The sequence below is a fragment of the Narcine bancroftii genome, chromosome 5 (genome assembly GCF_036971445.1).
Source record: "Narcine bancroftii isolate sNarBan1 chromosome 5, sNarBan1.hap1, whole genome shotgun sequence".
NCBI lineage: Eukaryota > Metazoa > Chordata > Chondrichthyes > Torpediniformes > Narcinidae > Narcine > Narcine bancroftii.
The window spans coordinates 200,916,956-200,938,031 of record NC_091473.1 but is presented as its reverse complement, the minus strand read 5'-3'; the positions used below and the strand labels follow the sequence as shown (position 1 = coordinate 200,938,031).

General features: G+C 45.7%; 1 protein-coding gene and 1 long non-coding RNA gene across 5 annotated transcripts in view; one reads left to right on the top strand and one right to left on the bottom strand.

Annotated features, from left to right (window-relative positions):
- The window catches only part of LOC138764569 (zinc finger protein 585A-like), a 57,465-nt gene that overhangs the window by 34,289 nt on the left and 2,100 nt on the right, over positions 1-21,076 (top strand). Inside the window, exon 5 of one of the 2 annotated variants that reach the window (XR_011358187.1) lies at positions 5,436-5,659. The exons of the other annotated variant lie outside the window; for it this stretch is intronic. The gene's annotated coding sequence lies outside the window, so the exon portion shown is untranslated. Of the gene's footprint in view, positions 1-5,435; positions 5,660-21,076 lie in introns of those variants that run through there. 2 annotated transcript variants of the gene reach the window in all.
- LOC138764570 (uncharacterized) lies at positions 9,143-20,829 on the bottom strand. 3 transcript variants are annotated; one of them, XR_011358189.1, is made up of 3 exons: positions 20,724-20,829; positions 16,086-16,243; positions 9,143-13,061 (listed from the first exon to the last, which is right to left on the bottom strand). It is a non-coding gene; the product is annotated as an uncharacterized lncRNA (long non-coding RNA). The 3 variants fall into 3 exon arrangements; XR_011358190.1 differs by lacking the exon at positions 20,724-20,829 and adding an exon at positions 19,971-20,059; XR_011358191.1 differs by lacking the exon at positions 20,724-20,829 and adding an exon at positions 17,533-19,749.

The window sequence follows — 21,076 nt, the reverse complement described above, 5'->3', positions numbered from 1 at the left end:
TTAAGGGTGTAGCCTGTAAGTCAGGTCATATTTTAATATCCTTTACTATCCTCTTCTCACAACAGTGTGGTTCTCCCTCTCCCATATTGTCTGCCATGTTAATGCCTTCATGGGTAAACGTAACATTTGGAGCATTCAGGATCTTTTCTAGTCTCGTCTGCCTTAGCGAAGTCATTGTAAATGCTGTCGAGCTCACAAATGCTACAATACTATGTGTTGTTAATACCGTCAGGCCATGTCCCATTACTATGTGTGCCACCTTTTGTAGAATCTTTGCTACTCCCGCTGCATGTCTCGTACATGGTGGGTGTCTGTCTTCAGTCGGATCTAGTGTTATACTCACATACATGAGCACACATCTTCCACCCTCTTTTTTCTGAAAAAGGGCACCAACAATCGTGTGTGCTTTTTCAGAAACATCCAAAAAGAAAGGGTGTCTATAATTTGGAATCACCAAATCTATAGCGGTTGTAAGAGCTTGCTTCAATAGAATAAAACTCATCTCAGCCTGTGCAGTCCAATCAAGTGTAGCTCCCAGATTCCTCATCCCCTGCTCATTTACCAAAGTTCGCAGTGGATGTGTCAACTCACCATACGATGGGATAAACTGCCTACTATAACCTGACAAACCCAAAAACGAAAGCATCTCCTTTACTGTCTTTGGTTTTGGATGATGTAGTATCGTTGTTCGATGTGCAGGGGAAATCCCTGTGCCTTTCGCTGAGACCATTCTACCTAAAAAGGTGACCACCTCTCTGCAGCATTGCAGCTTTGAGCGAGAGACTTTAAAGCCTGCCTTAAACAGCTGCACTAGCAGGAGCCAGGTGGCCACCAAACAGGAAGTATGATCAGGTGCTGCTAATAGGATGTCATCTACATACTGGATCAGAACTACCCCACCTGGCAGTGCTAGCTCCCCCAGCTGTTCTTTCAACACCTGATTGAAAATCCCTGGAGATAAGATAAAGCCCTGCGGAAGCCTAGTATACCGCAACTTTCTACCTCTATACGTGAACAAAAACACATTCGCTAAATCTATGCAAGAGAACCACTTGGCAGTATATGGGTTTGGTACTGGAACTGTGGGTGTTCTCACAATACCATTGATGCGCCTTATGTCATGGGCCATCCGATATTTGCCCGTGTCTTCTTTAGGAACAGGTAAGATGGGTGTATTCCAACTAGAACGCGAATGTTCCAACATCCCTGAATACATAAGGCCATCAATGATATCTGCCAAACCTTCCTCAGCTTCAGGTTTGTGGGGATACTGCATCTGCCAAATAGGGGTGTAATCTGACAGTTCGAAAGTTATGGGATCAACCTGCTGACAACAACCCACATCTGCTGATCCCACTGACCACAGGTTCTCAGGGAGAGAATCTAGCATAGGGGCCGAGTCGGGGTGATCCATCTTCTCTCTACCATGAAAGCATTCAATCTGTCTATGCTCAAGGAGGACTCGATCATATGTCGGGGACAAAATCCTGTATGCCTGACCAGATGAGGAGAACTGCACTGTCGGTATTTGGGTATCGGACCAGTCTGGTGAAGTAGTGCCAATTGCAAGGGTGACATGAGGAATGGCCTCACCTGCCATCTCATACCATTCCAGCTGTTCAGATGTCAGTGCCACCGTAGCGGCCACTCCCTCCTTTCCTACCACTATGTAGTCCGAATTAATTTCCCATAGCATGCCCCCTACCTCTTCATAAAAGGCATGCTGATACATTTCATCCCCATCCCTATCATAAAAGAGGGTCATATGGGGAGGGTCCGAGGGAGGGGTATACGGGTGTAACGTCTGGATCCACGGCTTCCATTGATTATAAAGCTTTAGCAGCCCTCCCTTTTGTGGGTCCTCTGGTTCCAACAGCCCCCAATAAATGTCAGCCCATTTTCCCTCAGACGCAGATCCTCCAGCTGCCGCCAACAACATCTGAAAACCGGAATGAAGTGTAGTTACTGAACAGTTCATAGAATATCCATTTGGAAAGGTGACCTCTATTCCGCTGGGTCCACAAAGGATCGATGCTCCGCACCTGACCAACAGGTCTCTGCCCAAAAGATTGGTAGGGCACCTGGCTGACAAAATGATTGTTGTGTAAAAGTCTGTCCCGCCACAGAAGTGACTAGTGGTGTAGAAAACGGCAGATTTTCTGGTGTACCCGAGAACCCTATCAGCTGGACGCTAGAGGATGATGTTTTATCTTGAAACTCAGCGCCAGTGAGTGTTTAAAATCTGGCTCCCGTATCCACTAAAAAGGATACTTCCATATCCATTACTTTAATCTGCAGGAAAGGGTCTGCCAACCGAGCCTGCTCGTGGGTGCTCGGGCTCCGTCACTGTGGGCAATATTGCTCCTCCTCTGTCAGCAAAGGGAATTGTCTCTTCGGAGCTAGAGCCGCATAGGGTGCCTGATGTACCGGGGGTGGCACTGACGATCTCTGGGGCTGGATCTAATGCTCATTTTGTGGTGGTCCATATCCCCTTCCCCCAGTGTCCTGAGGACCCCAAACTAGGGGGCAGTCTCTCTTCCAGTGTCCTGGCTGACCGCATACAAAACATATGGCTGGCTGCATTCATGGAGCACCCCGACCTCTCCCTCTTACTCGGAATCCCCCCATTGGACCTCCCGTTCTGCCCACATAGGTGGGACCCGGTGCCCAATATGGGGCCGGGTGCCAACTCATATTATTCCCTTGTGGTGGCTGCGGTGGCTGCTGAACCATCTGGTTCGCACCCTTTGAGGAAATCTTTTTTGCCTCGTTTGCCTTTTTCCTAGCCTCTTCCAATTGAAGCTTAAGGAGTTGCACTTGTGCAGACTCCATAATTTGTTTGTCCTCCTTTTGCTTAGCCCTGTAACGTTTCATGTGATGGGTCAAATGTTTTTCCCATTGCTCATTCGAGCAGCCAGGAATATCAGGGTTATTCTCTAACGCTTCCCTAACTACAGCTGGCAGTCCACTCATTACTGCAGCCCTAAAGAGTGTAGTCTGCAAGGGATCTGTGGCTGGGTGTACTCCTGCTTTATCCGTCCAACTCTCCTTACACTGACTCAAAAAGGTCAAGATCTCCTCATCCTCTGACTCCTTTTGTCTATTGTGAGGAGTGGGGGTGGTGTGATCCTCTGACATTCCTACCGAGAAGGCATTCTCAAGTGTCTGTTCTTGCTCTCTCTCATCTGTATTTCCCAAGCCTCTACTATTTTTCCTTACTGCACATCTATCGTTCTGTACTTCGTGCACCCACTCTTTTGTTTCCTCCGCACTCTCCTGCGTAACTCTCTTCAGTCTCTCCTTCGCCTCATGTAGTTCTGGAACTGTTAACTCAGTGACATTCACTATTCCGTCACTTATCTGCATCGCTGGCATTTGGGGAATAGGATAAGGTGGTGGCAATGTCTCCGGTAACTCTGGATATAACTGGGCTGACGGCTTCACCTCCCCCGTATTCTCCTTAGTGGTATGGGATCCCTTTTTAATATCATGTTGAAGGTTCGCTTCCACAGCCATGCAAGCCAATGTCATAATGTGTAAATCTGCCCTTCTCTGTTCCTTCACTTCTCTCTGTTGTTTAAACCTTCTTCTATTCCATATAGATCCTTGTCCTTTTGCCTCATGTTCCTGTACCTCCTTGGCTGCTTCCCTCTCTGCTTCTCCTAAGTACAGTACCAGCCGGATTTTTTCAAACCCTCGTGGTACCTTCCCCTGACTCTGCAGCTCTTTCCATATCTGTTCGTACCGTGCAATAGCCTGTACCTCCTCTCCCTTCGGTAATCCTCCCAGTAATTGATTCCTTGTTTTTTCCCACTGTCGGTTTACAGATGGGGGAACCCCTCTGCCTTCCCCGAGCTCTTGCCCTACATCCCTATTTACTCCTTCCATCTCTGTTCCGTTTTTTAACCCTTTAGACTTCGTACTTCACTGGGTCTCTCCCCGGGTAGGATTTTGACACCCTGCAATCTACTTCGACCCTTCCCACGTTATTATAAACACCAGCGGCACACTGTACACAATCCTTAAACAAATACTTATTATAAACTATTATGATACACTATATGATTCTTAAACAGATACTTGTACACTATAGAAACAAATAACTATAACACAATACACCTTATACAAATACTTATTATACACTACTATGGTACACGATCCTTAATCAAATACTTATGACACACTATAGAAACAAATAACTATCACAATACACCTTATTCTAATTGGCCAAGTGTCTAAACCTATCTCTCGAGATCGCTACGAGGGGACTCCAACCCCGTTCTACTAGGAGGACTCCAACCCCCTTTTTACTACAGGGGACTCCAACCCTGTTCTACTAGGAGGACTCCAACCCTCTTTTTACTACAGGGGACTCCAACCCCATTCTACTAGGAGGACTCCAACCCCCTTCTACTACAGGGGACTCCAACCCCGTTCTACTAGGGGGACTCCAACCCCCTTTTGTTTTATTCTTTGGCTTTAACGAGGGCTTTTGCAGAGTAGTGACAACACACAATTTATCGTTGCCAATAGCAGAACTTCGTTAAAACAGGCGTCTGTTTACCTCCCTTTGTAGAATGGTCACTTGTTGTTATCACCACACCACAATCGACCGGTGTTTCGTATCTTTTTCTTCCGTCACTTCTCCATCTTCATCACGTCGGGGTCACCAAATTGTCGGACTCTGGCTTTACCTTACTCTTAACTTAGTCTATGTGTGGTCTGAGTCCAGCGTGTTCTTTGAGTGAAGTGATAGAAGGCATTCGGTTCAACAGTCAATTTATTACACAGCACAAGAATAAAACTTAACAGAGCTCTGGATCAGTCGTTAGTTCATAGGTCACCTGCACAGTGAGCTATTCCCCAAGACTGACCTCTACTGTCTAGTCTCTACAGTTTATATAGCTCAACCTTATCATACAGAACAAAAGTTGGCTTCCTTTGCTAGATCTTTTTGCATAAGGGTTATCACAAGTCATCTCCTGTTTTGCAGATATCTGGGGTGTAGCACTCCCATCTTAATCCTCCAGGCCAGACTATCCTGTTGTGTTGATCAGAAATTAATTCATCCCCAGATATTTCTAATCACCATTCTGTTCCTGTCTGGCCAATTTCTGCTGTTCTCTTTAACACCTCCTCATGCCTTAATCTTCCTCCTCGACTGGTTTTTCATTCCCTTTGTTTCTTGCAGGCCATTCTTTGTTCTGGTCTGGCCTGTGTCTCCTGTGCTACTCACCACCTCCTTCAGTTTGAGCATTCCTCCTAAATCGTTTTATGCATTTCCTCTCCCTGTATTTGGGAGCAGACAATTTTGCTCAGCCAACTTTGCTCCATGCTGTGATTGCCACTTAATCACATTCCTCTTTTTCCCTGAACCATGCAGTAAATATAAAATTATTAATTAATCATTTCTTTCATAATGTTTTAACCCCTAGATTCCAACAGCAGAGAATTCCTCAGATCCACCAGTCTGAGAGAAGCCAATTTCCGGTTCCACCCAGATGGAGAGACACAAACCTGCTGGAGAAGCATCGTCGGAAATAGAGGGGAACCAACATTTTGGGCCTCAGACGATCCTTTACTTCCTCCAGATTCTCTTTGACCTGCTGAGTTTCACCAGGAAGTTTGTGCACTGCCCTTGTAATGGTTTAAACTGTTTTAAAAGTTTAAAAGTTAAATGGTTTAAAAGATTTAAACTGTGTCTTTTACTGCAAGGCTGAGAACTTGCCTGTTTTTTTTAGAATCAGCAGACATAATCTAAATTCCACCATGAGCCCAGGATGCATATTTAGTAAACACCCAACATGGGGCCCAGGGTGCAGTTGAATAGGAAGACATTATCTAATTTACACTTATGAGGCCCAGAGCAGTTGACATTTGTTGGTCGCAAACTGTCAGGAGACAGATAATTAAACCATTTGTTCAAAGAGAGAGGATTTGAGGTAAACAACTTTTGGGGTGATATGAGCCATGGTCCCACTGCTGAAGTGAGAGACTCTCCAAGAGGTGGCAACATCTCTCAGCAAGAGGAAGATAATAAACCATTTGTTCAAAGAGATAGGATTTGAGGTAAACAACTTTTGGGGTGATAGAGCCATGGTCCCACTGCTGAAGTGAGAGACTCTCCAAGAGGTGGCAACATCTCTCAACAAGAGGAAGATAATAAACCATTTGTTCAAAAAGATAAGATCTGAAGTAAACAACTTTTGGGTAATACAAGCCCTGGTCCCACTGCTGAAGAGAGAGACTCTGGAAGAGGTGGCTACATCTCTCAGCAAGAAGAACTTCAAGAGTCCAGCTAAAGTCCCAGTCGAGGGAGGTAGAGAAGCTGCTACCGGCGCCCCGACAACCTACTACAAGTGTGTAGTCGTTGCCTCGCTTCGGCAGTTGGGACCAGTCCAGGCGTTGATAAGTATAATTGGGAAGGGCTTGCATATTGTAGTGTGAATTCAGCTTTAGATTTAGTAATAAAGACTTGTATGTTGAACACCATGAGTTGGAGGGTCTGGAAGGTACAAGCCTCTTGCACTTCAGGTCGACCAACAGGCTGTGTGCTCGGAGGAAGTCGGCTCCTAACAGTGCAGTTCTCATGGTGGCCAGTAGGAACTTCCAGCAGTATTTGTCTGGCCCAAGGTGCACCTGAATGGTCTGTATGTCAAAGGTCTTTATGTTGGTGCCATTCACTGCCCACAGGGTGGGGCCTCATGCTCTCATGCAGGATTCAAGGGCGGTCGGGGGCAGCATGCTCAACTCTGCTCCAGTGTCCACCAGGAAACGCATCCATTGGTTTTGTCCACCATTTGCAAGAGGCTGTTCGTGTGGCCAGCCATTAGCGGCGGCTGACCCGGTCATTTCCCTGGTACAAGCAGGGTTGGTGGCATTTGTGGGCCTGTGCTCCCCAGAATTGTGTAGAAACACCAGGTAGTTTGGTGCTCCTCCAGTTTTTGCCTCAGGGCGGGCTGTGGTCAGCTGGGTCCAGGGCAAGCAACATGGTTAATGTTGGCCTCATTTTCTCGTTTGGTTCACCACAACACATCGGCACAGGCTGCGACCTTCCTAGGGTCCAAGAAGTCCTCGTTCACTAGCAGGAGCTGGATGTCTTATGGCATTTGTTCGAGGAAGGCTTGCTCAAACATCAGGCAGGGTTTGTGACCTTCTGTCAGTACGAGCATTTCATCCATTAAGGTGGACGGGGCTCTGTCCCCAGGCCGTCAAGGTGCATCAGCCTGGCCATGTGCTGCTGACGGGAGAGACCGAAGGTAACAAGAAGGAGGACCTTGAGGGCGATATACTTGCCATTCTCTGGAGGATCGTGGATCAGGTCATCCACTCTGGCCAGTTTCCTCATTCAGGGCTCTCACAGCATGGTAGAACATGGTGGAGTCCAAAGTGATCTGCGTCAGATGAAACTGCACCTACACCTGACCGAACCATGTGCGGGGCCAATGGGTCCAAAAGTGGGGTGGGGGGGGGGGAGGAGGGAGTTTCACATAGACAGCGCTGATTACCAACGAATGCATGTTTTGAGACCAGATAACATCTGGGCTCTGCGCAGTCACCAATATAGCACCTGCTACAACACAGAAACAGACCAGAGCTTGGTGGGGTTTCAGTTGAACTGCTTATTTGAATTTCACGCGCGCACCTTTAAGGCCATCGGGATTCTGCCCTGCGCAGCAGTGATGTCATCACGTTACCCAGGGCGTGAGCTGTGGCCTAAGCCATGAGCCCCGAATGCACCATCTTCCTCCAGTTGCGCCGCCAGTGCGGCGATACAAGTGGGGCAGGTATGGTCACAGAAATGTGCGTCGCCACACCCATTCATTTCTCTACGAGAGGGGACGAGTTCTTTGCCAAGTTGTATCATTTCCTCGCGTTGGAAACTTGCAATGAAATGGCCAGTGTGGGGTGACCTGTCACATCCCAGAGAGAACATTTGAACCACCCCTTCCCAAATTCAATCCTTTCAAAGCACCCACCCCCCAAACTCAATTGGAAGCAAATCTGTATTAAATTTTATATGGCATGTCTTTAAAAAAAGAAATCATGCTTTCAAAATTGCTCATCAAATATTGAGGTTAATATATAAATGCATCATTTCCGGCTCTAACGACGCTCAGTGATTGACGGTACGTTATATTCAGAAATTCTGCCTGACTGAGACGTGATGCAGACATACGAACAGGTAACACTGAACACAGCATTAATTATTAATTTCTCCTTCAGTTGTGCCTTGGAAGGACATGGATCAGGTGCAGGGAGGTGGGATTAGCCCAGAAGACCATGCTGCAGTGACTGGTTGGGCTGAAGGGCCTGTCCCACATTGTTTGACTATATGAGCATACCATCCAAAATGTCCTGCACTCAGTGGCCCTATTCCCAACGTTGCCGACGTCCACTCATCGCTGCACCCGGTGGTTCATGGCACTCGGTGACACATCCTTCCTCCCTATTGGGCACCATGACATTTATTTCCCTGTTGGGGGTTGACAGTGGAAGCAGCGTGCATAAGAGAACGATGTTGGAAGATGTTCCACTGTTGGCTTCTGGACGAGCTGGTGGGGGCAGGACCTTTATCCATGTCCGATTTATTTAGATCAGTGGTTCTCAACCTTTATTTTTCCACTCACTCCCACCTTAAATAATCCCCGACAACCCACAGAGCATCTATTCTATGGCACAGGATGTCACAGGAGCTCTGTGGGTTGTCAGGGATAATTTAAGGTCGTATGCAAGTGGAAGAATGTTGAGTGAGATAAACTCTTGAAATGAGATCTGGACCAGCCAGAAAAATGGGCTTAAAAACGAGAAGAATATGCCGTGCAGAACGTGGTCTTTAGACAGGAGGAATGTAGCAGGCCGAAGGGTCTTCCCTTGCGTTGAGGATCCTCTGCGCTTCCACTGGCAGCGGACGGGGGCGTCCGGGTCAGCTCGTCACGGGAGGTCGGAGCGGAGCGGCCGATGGGGCTTGGGTCAAGGTGAGGGGTCAATGGGTGGGCAGGGAGGGAGACATGTACAGGCTGGCGGATGGGGAAACGCTGGAGGGGGATTGTGGCTCGGGCAGCGCCCACGGAGAAGAGCAGCGTGAAAGAGAGGGTGAGGGTGCGGGGAGGTTAGCGGGCATTTCTTTTTTTTTAAAACTTTATTTAAGATTTTATAACATGAATAACATATAGGATTCTTTCTTCTTTTTTTTCTTTGGCTTGGCTTCGCGGACGAAGATTTATGGAGGGGGTAAGAAGTCCACGTCAGCTGCAGGCTCGTTTGTGGCTGACAAGTCCGATGCGGGACAGGCAGACACGATTGCAGCGGTTGCAAGGGAAAATTGGTTAATAAAATTACAATACAGTATCAGTAATCTAAATAAACTATACCCTCCCCAATAATTATTACACATTAATAACCCAACTCAAATTAGTCCAACCCCCCCTTTCCCCCCAAATAAAGAGTGAAGAATTAATAAAGTTAATAATATGTGAGAAAAAAACCCACTTACAAAAAAACAAAAACATAACCGATTAAAATACTAACAAAAGAAAAGTAATTAATACTAAGATATCAGACTTAAAAAACATATTTAAATCAAACTTAAATGCATATATTTAACAAACGGAGTTAAGATGAAACATATATTTAACTCAAACTTAATATAAAAAATTAGTAAAGTTAGTAACATTATCAAAAATTCTTAAACAATAATCAATTCTTTAAAAAAAATTGTAGCATGAAAAAAAAGATGAAAAAAAAAACTTTCTCTATAGAGATAAACCCTCACCAAATATCAACTAACTTCACATCTATCATCATATTAATCACATAAACCAATCTTAAAACAAAATTCAAACCTCTTTAAGCATTGTACAATTCAATTTTAGTACTCTTCCACCATTTTTCCCTTTTACTCTTGAATAGTTATCCAATAAAAGCTCCAATACCACATTTAAATATCCCCAATCATTACGTTAAAATTCAGATATCCAAATAATAAAAACACATCTATATCTTCAACAAATGGAGCATAAACCACAAACAAAATTCAAGCCTCATTAAGAATTGTACAATTCAATTTATAACTTTCACCATTATTCCCTTCGTTCTATAACTAAAATAGCAAAATAATATACACCAGAATTACCACTCCTTCACCTTAAAGTTAAATAAAAAATATAAAAAAACTTATCCATCCCATTCACATTTAAATTTCAGATATTCCTTATCTACTGAATAAACTTTACAAAAAAACTACATCAATTTTTAGTTTTTTCAACAATCAAATACTTTCTTATGCTTTTTTTTTATATTTAAACAAAAAAAAACCCCTTCACTCTTTAATCTAATAATACAAAAAAAAGGAAAAAAAAAGTGTAGGAGGTTAAAAATACCCCCTCCCGTCTAAACCGCGCAATGCGGTAACTCCCAAAAAAAAATGGGTGTGAGATAACTCACACATAGCAGATGACTTTCAGGAAATAGTGCCTATCCAGTTCTTTCCCCCAACTCTCACTTCATCTTAAACTAACATCATCATTATTTAATATCCCTTTTTTAAAAAAAAACATTAGAAAAAAAAAGGACAACTCTTCTTTTAATCAGCTCCAACTGCCGAGTCACCATTACAACCATTTCTTCTTGGAGCACGGCTCTTTTCTTCCATCTCTTGTCTCCTTAGAGATCGCGGCGGACTATGTCTCTGTTGAAACTGAGTAATTGGCAGCTCTTGAGCAAATGCTATAGCTTCCTTTGGAGAATCAAAGAACTTTGGTTGGCAATCATCTTGGAAAACCTTCAAAACTGCTGGATATCTAAAGGTTGCCTTGTAACCTTTCTTCCACCACAACTCTTTAGCAGGATTGAATTCCCGTCGTTGGAACATAACTTCTTGACTCAAATCCGCATAGAAGAAAACTCGATTATTTTGAATCATCAAGGGTGATTTTCTCTGTTGTGCATTTCTAATAGCCACTCATAAAATTATTTCTCTGTCATAATAATTCAAGCAATGAACCAAAACAGGTCTTGGACTTTGATCTGAAATAGGTCTTCTATGCAAGGCTCTGTGAGCACGTTCCAGTATTATACCTTCCGGGAAATGTTCTTGAACCAGCACCTGCGGAATCCATTCAGTAAAAAATTTTCTTGGGTCTGGTCCCTCCATACCTTCCGGCAAACCAATAATCTTTATATTGTTCCATCTGGACTGGTTTTCCAAATAATCAATCTTTTTCACCAAATTTTTATTTTGAGTTTGTAAGTCTTCGACCATTTTGGTCACATCAAAAACTTGATCCCGTATTTCGTCTATATCTTCTTCACACGAATTAAATTTATCTCTCACTTCAAGCTTAAAAGCTCCAAACTCAGCCATCTGTTGAGAATGTATTTTCACCAGGGTATTAAACCTAGTACCAAGTTCAGTCATAATCTTGGATAATCCCTGCATTGTATAAGATAATTTAGATTCAAGATTCACAAAAATCTTTTCAATTGGAAGAGATTTTGGCTCAACAGATTCCTGCTTCTTCTGCATAACCAAAGGATCTTCTGTTCCTTCCTTCATTCTGGTTGCCTTCCTTGTAGTATGACTGTGTGTGGAAACCCCAGCCACAGCCTCTCCAGCAATGACTGGAGGACGCTGGCCGGGGTTTTCCCCAGTCCATAATGTATTAAGTTCTCCCAGTACATCAAGTTGTATAGGTTTTTCTATCTCAAGAGATGCAGTTTGCAACGCCACCTCTACAGTTGACAAATGCCTTTGACCCTTTGTTCTAAAGGTTGTTTGGCACCCTCTTTAGGGGGCTCTACCGATGTAACATAGAGCTTTACATCCGAACACTGTACCTCTCCATTTCACGCTGAGTCCCGGTGTCTTTCCTGTAGGTAGGCTCCAAAACTTGAACTTTTGGAAAATGTAGTTTTTTGATGATCTGTTGTCGTTTTTTTTTGCTCTTTTCCACCAATTGTACCATCATAAGTTAAATTACAGCACTGAAATTATCTAAACTTTTAAAGAATTTTAACAGGCATTTCTAGACAAAACAATAAGATAGAGTCAGGAGAGGACTGGAAGGCATGTCTGATCCTTACGCCATCTTGCCACGCCCCCGGGAGCGGGCATTTCGAATTAATTCAGCCCATTCTCTCCAACATGAACAGCAATGTCCCGAAACCAGCCCGAAGGGGCGGGGAAGCTGAGAACAGCGGGAAAGGCTGTTGGGAACCCAATATGGGCTCGGCTCAAATCCTCGAAATTGATGGGCTTATTCCCCAAACCTGCTCCACATCGACACAGACTCGTCCTCTGATGAGAGCGGGGATCAGCTTCAATTTCAACAGCGGAATCTTCCATTGAAAACACACGAGCGTTGCAACTACACCCAGTTAAAAGTCGTTCCCCCTCCCGGTTTTATTCCACAATTAAATTAACCACCTCAACGCACCGATTTGTCCTGAAGTTCACGAAGTCTGGAAAAATTCCACTGATCCAGCCAACAAACTGTTGGACAAGTAAGTGAAGTGGGGGGGTGGGGTGGTTGGAAGGAGGTGAACTGGGGTTTCGCCCACCAGTTACCGAACCGCCAGTACCACTCCCCCGCATCCCAGAGGCACCATAACTCTACTCCGCCACGGAACGGTCACAGCTTCATCCAGACAGATGGGTCGAATGAGTTGCTTCATCCTCTTTCCTCCTCAAGCTGGACGGATCTGAGATGATCCCACACTTGCACATTGTGAGGAGTTTGATAAAAAGTCGTCAATCGTCCTTTCTTCATGTGCTTGCAAACTCTTTTATTATTGTCCTGTTCTTGCACTTTTTATTGTTCTTCATGTTTCATGCAAAATAAAAACCAAAAACTCTGGCAAGTGCCGAAAACATTGAATAAATGAGGCCATTTCTTTGCTTCATAAGTTTGCGATGACTGAGTGGACCTGATCCGTGGGAAAGAAATAGCGGACAAGTCCATGCAGGTTGGAGAGTGCAGTCCGGATCATTTACATGGTACCAACATCAAGGGGTTGTATTATAGACCACCCAATATTTAGCGAAAATTAGAGGGGCAAATCTGTAGGGAGATAGCAGACAGCTGCAGGACACAAGGTTGTGATAGTTGGACATTTAATATTGACTGGGACTCCCATACTGTAAAAGGCTGGATGGCTTTCAGTTTGTCAAATTTATTCAGGAAGGTTTTCTAAATCAATATTTAGAGGTACCAACTATAGAGAAATCAATACTGGATCTCCTATTAGGGAACAAGACAGAACAGGTGACGTAAGTATGTGTAGGGGAACATTTTGGGTCCAGTGATCATAATGTCATTAGTTTCGTTAATTATGGAAAAAAATAGGTTTGGACCTCAGGTTGGAATTCTAAATTGGAGAAAGGCCCATCAGTATTCACTCAGAAACGGGTTCAGAATCGTGGGAAGTTATGAAAATAAGCAGTGTGGTCATGGAACCTATACAGATTAAAGAGGAGGAAGTGCTTGCTTCCTTAAAGCAAATCAGAGTGGATCAATCCCCAGGACCTGACAACATATTCCCTCGGACCTTGTGTGTGGCTACTGTAGAAATTGTGGGGGCAATTTACATGGGATTTGGTTCCATGCATCATAAGGTGAAATTATCACAAGCAACAGCAATATGCATGTGTTCCACAGCACCTTTTTGTTAAAACAGCATTGGATCCGATAAAGCAGTTTCCTTGAGGTCACTAGGAGTACCAAAATGATGACATGGGGGGGTGGGGTGATGACAGTGGGAAATGATCTGCATGCGCTGATTGGACAGAAACATTTCAACTATGTTGATGCAGGTCAACCCCGGCTTATCTTTATTCAAAACGGATTCTGATTATCTTAACTTCAAAATATCATAAGTCACGACATCGTAGGTCGGAGTCTAATTATACATAAAATGTTCTCAGCCACAGGTATGGTGCTGGAGGATTGGAGGGGAGCTCACATTTTACCCTCGTTTAAAACAATCTCTAAAAGTAACCCTGGAAATTATAGGCCAGTGAGCCCGACGCCAATAGTAGGTAAATTTTTGGAACGTGTTCTAAGAGATCAGATATACAATTTCTTGGATGTCAGAAACTGATTAGGAAGAGTCAATGTGCTTTTGTGCATGGTAGGTCATGTTTAACTAATATTTAAGTTTTTCAAGGTTACCAGGAAAATTGATGAAGGAAAGGCTATGGATGTTGTCTACATGGACTTTAGGACAAGGTCCCACATGGGAGATTCATCAGGAAAATTCAGAAGTTAGGAATTCAAGGTGAAGTAGTGAACTGGATTTGACAATGACTGGACAGAAGAAGCCAGAGATGATGGATGATTGCTTCTCAGACGGGAGGACTGTGACTAGTGGTGTGTCTCAGGGATCAGTGCTGGGACCAATGTTGTTTGTCACCTCTATCAATGATCTGGATGGTAATGTGGTAAATACGATCAGCAACTTTCCAGATGAAACAGGGATTGGAGGCGATGTGGAGAGTGACTAAGGTTTTCAAAGATTTCAGGGGGTACTGGATCAACTGGAAATATGGACGGAAAAATGGCAGATGGAATTTAATGCAGACAAGTGTGAGGTGTTGCATTTTGAAATGACAAACCAATTTAGGACATACATGGTAAATGGTAGGGCAGTGAGGTGTGTGGTAGAACATGGATCTGGGAATATCGATGTTGATGGGACCTTAAGAACTGAGCTACAGGGGAAGGTTAAACAGGTTGAGATTATTCCCTGCAGTGTAGAAGAATGAGGGGAGATTTGATAGAATCTGACAGAATTATGAAAGGTATAGACCAGGGGTAGCCAACCTTTTAATTTTTAATCTTTAAAAATTGCATGGAATATAGGAGTTGGGAGGTGATGTTGAGATTGTATAAGACGTTGGTGCGGCCTAATTTGGAGTTCTGTGTGCAGTTCTGGTCGCCTAATTATAGGAAGGATATAAACAGAGTGGAGAGAGTGCAGAGAAGGTTTACCAGAATGTTGCCTGGGTTTAAGCATCTGGAGTATGGGGAGAGATTGGACAGATTGGGTCTTTATTCTTTGGAGCGTAGAAGGTTGAGAGGGGATTTGATAGAAGTATTTAAGATTATGAAAGGGATAGACAGAATGGATGTGGATAGACTATTTCCGTTAAGAGGAGGAAAGTTTAAAACAAGAGGACATGAGTTAAGAATTAAGGGGCAGAGGTTTAGAGGTAACATGAGGGGGAACTTCTTTACTCAGAGAGTGGTAGCTGTGTGGAATGATCTTCCGGGAGAAATAGTGGCGGCGGAGTCAATTGTATTATTTAAGAAAAGGTTGGACAGGTATATGGATGAGAGGAAGATGGAGGGTTATGGGCATTATGCAGGGAGGTGGGATTAGAAAGGGGTGTTTGGTTCGGTGCGGACTAGAAGGGCCTAATGGCCTGTTTCCGTGCTGTAATTGTTATGTTATGTTATTTAGACACACAGCACAGTAACAGGCCATTTCAGGTCACATGTATGTACATTAATCTACCAGGAGTGTAGATTAATTGGGCACCATGGACACATAGGCCAAAATGGCCTGTTACTGTGCTGTATGTCTAAATTAAAAATATAAAATTAAAAGGTTAGCCACCCCTGGTATAGACAGAGTAAATGGGAGTATGATTTTTCTACTGTGGTGAGATGAGATACAAACCAGAGGATATGGGTTAGTGGTGAAATGGGAACATTTTAGAGGGAACACTGGAGTGAAATGTTCACACAGAGAATAGTGGGAGTTCAGAATGAGCTACCAGCTGAAGTGATAAATGTGGGGTTATTCAAATATTAAGAAAAATTTGGATATGTGTGGATGGGAAAGGAATAGAGGGATATGGACTGGGTGCAGGTCAGTGAAACTGGGCTGATTATAGTTTGGCAAAAACGAGATGGGCTAAACACCCCATCTTATGTGCTGTATGTTCTTTGGTTCTAAAGTTATATTTAGAGAACCCTAATTTAAATGAATTTTACACCTAGAATGTGCAATACTGCTCTGTATAACAATAAATTTTGTGACACATGCTCATGACAAGAAACCTGATTCTGACAAACACTCACTGTTCACTGCCTAACAGGCAGGAAGAGAAAAAACACCGAGGTCCACAGTAGATGAACAGTCAGGCCCACAAGTCAGGTCACAAACCCACATGGGAATGGCAGAGAGGAAGGACCAGCTCGTTTGATGCAATCACTGCCTTCTCCATCTCCACATCAATCTGCAAACCACAAGAGACACCAATCAGATCACCTCCAATCCTTCTCAACTTCAGCAAGTACAGACTGACCCCACTTCAGTTCAGGCCTTCACCTCAGGCTCCAATTTTCAGGCAGAAAGAAAACACTGCAGATATTGGAAATCCCAAATAAAGACAGAAACTGCTGGAAATCTTCAGTTGCTCAGGCAGTGAGAAGAGAGAGAAGCAGGAGAAGATAAGAAATAGGAGCAAGAGTAGGCCATGCGGCCCGTCGAGCCACTTCCACCATTCAACAAGATCATGGCTCATCTACAAAGACCTATCTTTTTCCCACGTCCCTTCATCCTGCTAGTCCAGAGTCCAAAGATCTGGACTTCTTGGAAACTCTCAGCTTAAATCTGGATCATTCGAGATCACCCGCGTGAATGTGTAAGTGCCACAGAAGCCCAGAGGCAACAAATGACCATGCAGAAGTCTTGGACATGCAAAACAAAATATCAATTTTTTGTTACTTTGTATTTTATATTAAAACTGCTTTTTTATTAAATTTTAAAATTTACCTGTTTATTCTCCTTAAATTTGTATTTAACCAGTTCTGCACAAGAATCAGGAAAATCCAGACTGACCCAATCCTGAGCAGCCTAGATTTGAGGACTTTTACTGTTTGTGAACATCGATCCAACCTTGTCTAAATATATTTACTGAGGTCACCTCCACTGTTTCAATGGGCAGAGAATTCCATAGATTAACCACCCTCTGGGAATACCAGTTCCTCCTCATCTCCATCCAAAATCTAGGCTTCCCCCACCTCAATCTTATTTAATTTTAAATTACTTTCATAATTTTTTACACATTTCTAGAAGAACCCCTCATTCTTCTAAATTCCAGCAATATCTCCTGAGACTAACCCCCTTACTCTAGAATGAACTGGTGAACTTCGTCTGAGCACCAGTAAATCCTTGCTCATGTCAGGAGACCAGACCTGCACACAATTCTCCAGATACGGCCTCACCTGCACCTTGTTCAGTTGCAGCATAACCTCCCTGCTCCTTAATTCAATCCCTCTAGATCACACATGTCAAACTCTGGCCCGCGAAATAATTATATTTGGCCCGCAAGATCATTTCAAAAATGTATTAGAGGTGGCCCGCCCTGCAGCGAGAGCCGATGCTGTTTTTTTGGTAATGTCACCCCCACCATCCTCCCCCTTCATTGCACATCCTTCCCCATTGTAACACGAGAAGTCTGTCGATGTCATCAGCCGGCAAGCCAGTTGGAAGGCTCCCCGCACAACCACTCACTTCTCTCACCTGTCAAGTGGTGCGGCGGATTGGTGAGCACCTATGATTTCCTGTCGGCGCGACAGACATGGCAGGCTGCGCACGGCCCCGGGGCAGCGCGAGCCCCATGCGACTGGCACCGGATGGCCCTTCCACAGCGCGAGCGCACTTCTCCCGGTCGCCACGGCCTTCAGCGCTTGCACCTGCGCGGACCCCAGGGATGGCTGGTTCGGCCCTGCACGTGAAGAGAGATGGTGGCTGTCCGCAAAGGCTGATTGGCAGCGCGCTGGGCCTGAGTGGGTGGGTAAGCAGGGGTGGGCAGAGGGTGTAGGTGAGGAGTAATGGGCAGGGGAAGTTATGGTGGAGCGAGGGGCAGTTAGAGGGAGGGATGAGTAGAAGGAGGGGTGGATAGCGAAGAGGTAAAAGGGGAGGGGCAGGGGAGTAGGGGAGGGGTGATTAGAGGGTGAGAGACGGGTAGAGGGAGGAACAGGTTGAGGGGAGAGGCAGTAGAGGGGCGTGTATAGGATGGGGTGGGTAGAGGCAGAGCGAGTGGAGTGAGGGGTGAGCAGAGGGATGGTGGGTCGAGGGTGAATAGAGGCCTAGAGCCTGAGGAGTGAGCAGGAAATGCTGAGTCCTGATGCAGGCCAAAATGGACACAGCCTGTGAATGCTGACTACATCTCCACAGGGACCAAATATGTTTCCCTCAGGTCAAGCAAAGGGTGAACTTGAGCTACCTACTCCTGACCTGTAACATTATCCTCCTAAAGTTATATCCTAAAGTTTAACATTACATATGTTGAAAGAAGAGAAAACATGCAGATGTTGTTGAAAATTTTCAATAAATATTTAGTTCGGCCCTCAACTTAGTCCAAGTTTTTAATTTTGGCCCTCCGTGAATTTGAGTTTGACACCCCTGCTCTAGATCATTTGTCTTCCTGATTTCCTGCTACACCTGCAAACAAACCTTTTGTAATTTATGCACAAGCACTCCCAAGTCTCTCTCACGGTTGCATGCTGCAATCACTTACTATTTAAATAATAATCTGATCTTCCATTTTTCCTTCCAAAATGGATAACTTCACATTTACCAACATTGTAGTTCATCTGCCAGACCCTTGCCCACTCACTTAATCAACCTACATCTCTCTAGAGCCCCTCTGGTTCCTTTGAACAATTTGCTTTTCCACTCAATTTAGTGCAAAGAGCAAACCGATACACCACACTCTTCCAGATCGCTAATGTATACTGTGTACTCAGCACCGATTCCTGACGCCTCTGCCTCTCCTGTCCACTCAACCTGCATCCTTTAATCTGTTTATCAGCCACAGCGTTCCCATCTGCAAGACGACTGTTTTGGGTCAAACCCCCTGCCAGCCCAGCACCAGCTCATCTCCGACATGATCTGGGTGCTCCTCCACTTCAGGCCCACCTGCCCCCACCACATCAGCCACAGAATTAATTACATTGTCTTTCAATTCCATGCTTCGTGGCACATGGAGTAAACCTTGGATCTGAAAACTCACAGTATTTTAATTTCCTACCAAAGTCTCCAATCTTTCTTTGAAGAACCTCATCTTGTTTATGTTGCCATATCGTTGGTTCAAAGGATAACACTGATCTGCCCATTTTGTAACATCCCACCAACTGTGGAAGAGAGCCCCGTGGTCCATGTATGTGAAGCCATCACACCTGCACCAGCTCCTGAGTCACATGTTTGACTGGAAGGTTTTCCAATTTCTCCCCTCACTACATCACTGGTTCAGGACATCCTGAGATGACAACACTGCATTTCTAATTTTGGATGCTGTAAACTCTACCTGCAAGATCTCATCTCTCTTCCTGCCAATGTCATCAGTACCACCAACTCCGGCTGCTCCTTCTCCCTGTCCAGGATACTGGACCCTGAACTTGCTGTGAAACATCCGTGACACTGGCACCAAGGAGGCATCTCCTTGTCCTGGATCCCCCCTCACACAAATGCGTGTCTGTGCTCCGGACCCCAATCCCTGGGCACCAGGACAGAGCGCCACCCAGCCTCACAGCAGCCCCAGTGGTGGGGCCACGGACCCAGCTGAGGCTGCATTTTCCCCTGAGAAGGGATCTCCGCCCAACAGGATACCCCGGGTGTCCGTGTGTGAGACGGGGACGGTGATAGGGGCCTCTTGCCCCTCCCCCAGAGAGCTGGCCCGCCCTGTGGTGGGGACCCTGTCCCTGTCCCTGCCCCTACTGTATGAGACCCTGTCTGCCCCCGTCTCCCTTCTCCCGTCAGTGCGACTGGTGCCCCCACCCATCTGTGTGGCCGGGAGTCAGCGGCTGCAGCCGGACTCATTCACTGCCCATGGCGTTGTCAGGGACCCTTCTCCCTGTTCCCACCCCACCCCCCCCACCCCCCTCCCTGATGGTGACAGGGAATTCCTGCACTACTCAGGACACGCCCGCGACGTCTCGCCTCCTCCATTGACCGACCCGTTGCTGAAGGAACGGCGCTCAGAGATGCTCACGGGCCCTGTGACGTCAGCACACACACGCCTGGACCGAGGACGCCGTCACGTGAGGAGGAGAAGCGGGAAGGATTCGGGCCGTCATTGCGCATGCGCTCAGCAGCTTCCCAGAACCCTATCCAAGTCGAATCTGCCCGCGGGGTAACGAAGTGTTCATTGGAAGCGGGAACAAGGGGGGAATAAAGTAGCGAAGGGTGAGGGGGATAAATAAAGAAGCGAAACGGGAATGTGGGATAAAACTGGCCCGAAATGGGGAGAACAGACGGTCAGAGTTCATGTTGAGGGTTTTCACAGGCAAACGGTGCCGAAAGTGAGCGGTGAAGCTGCGCTCAGTGAGTGTCGGGCGGGCGGGCTCTGGGCTCAGTGATGGACAATAAGGAGAGAGCAGATTGAGAAAAAGGGTTTAGCATCATCCTGCTCAAACGTTGGTTCGGACACAGCTGGAGATGTTGGCGATGGAATCCGATTTCCGCGCTCCCTCCCTCCCTCCATCATGTTCCCGCGGCTTCAGTGGATGAGCTCCTTTTAAAATGGACCCGCGTCTCCTCTCCCCGATCCGGTTGAGCTCCCTGTCGCCCCACCTTCCGCACAGCGACAGCAGCGCCCGGGCCCGAGGGGAGCATTAATCTCCAGTGTGGAAGCAATAAATGGGAACCTTTCCAACAGCCTTAACTCCACATTGGATGAGAACTCAGATCAATGACGGATCTTCACTCACGTTGTTTTAATCCTGTTCAATGAGGAAGCTCATGTTCACCATGTCCAGGCAGATGACGGAGCTCCGCCCCTTTTAGGAAGGCGGGACAAGGTCGTCCCACTGGTGACGTCATCACGTTGGACAGCCCAAAGATGCGGGGCTGAAACACATGAATACATAACCGACATTAGCAATGCACGTTTCCCTGACTGGCGTTTGTCCGTGACGGAAGTTAATTTAGCGCCGGGAGCAGAGCACAGCACCGGGTCCCGGAACTTGCAACGCCTGGCTAGAGGACGCTTCTCCCCGGGTCCCGGCCGTAGTCCCAGCCTCGATGTTGATTTAACCCGCGGCCCAGCTCTCCGGGACCCTCC